We start from the raw sequence: 648 nt of genomic DNA, 5'->3' as shown, positions 1-648 counted from the left end.
AGCGTCGTTATTTAAAAGACCAATCCAATTTTCCAGAAAAGTTGGCCCGTTTATATAAATTGCATAAGAGAGATTTATTAAGTTGAAAGACTTTAACTTTTACTAAGAAAAAAAAATTTGCCTTTGCAGACAGTGTTTGGATTTCACTGGCCTGCCTGCGGTCTAGGCCTGTCTCCTACTGAAACTAATGCAGGGGTGTCAAACATACAGCCCGCGGGACCAAAACTGGCCTGCTAGGGGGTTCAAAGCGGCCCGCTTGATGAACATCGCTAACACTTTGTTAGCGATGTTTTGTCAAATAGTTAGTGCATTAGCATCTGATCTCCGTTATTTAATCAAATTCGTCAGTCAAAGCGCATTTTAAAATCTATTATTATGTTATTTAACACCGGTTAAAATTCTTCACCCCATAAGAGATTTGCTTTTTTTTTTTACCGCGCGTCAGTGAGGTAAAAATTCAACTTCATTCCTAGCAGCATATGATGCCAGTTTGCCAGATGCCTGCTCTCTGGTTGGAGAGAAGCTAAAAACAACTGAATATATATATATGCAGTAAATATACACAAAAACAGTCAGACGGGAGTAGTAACACATAAACGACTAACAAAAGAACACATTCAACGCTTGCAGTAAATCTCACACACACTA

Source organism: Cynoglossus semilaevis, chromosome 20, assembly GCF_000523025.1.
Source record: "Cynoglossus semilaevis isolate Cse_v1.0 chromosome 20, Cse_v1.0, whole genome shotgun sequence".
Lineage (NCBI taxonomy): Eukaryota > Metazoa > Chordata > Actinopteri > Pleuronectiformes > Cynoglossidae > Cynoglossus > Cynoglossus semilaevis.
Note: the sequence above shows the minus strand (reverse complement) of the source record.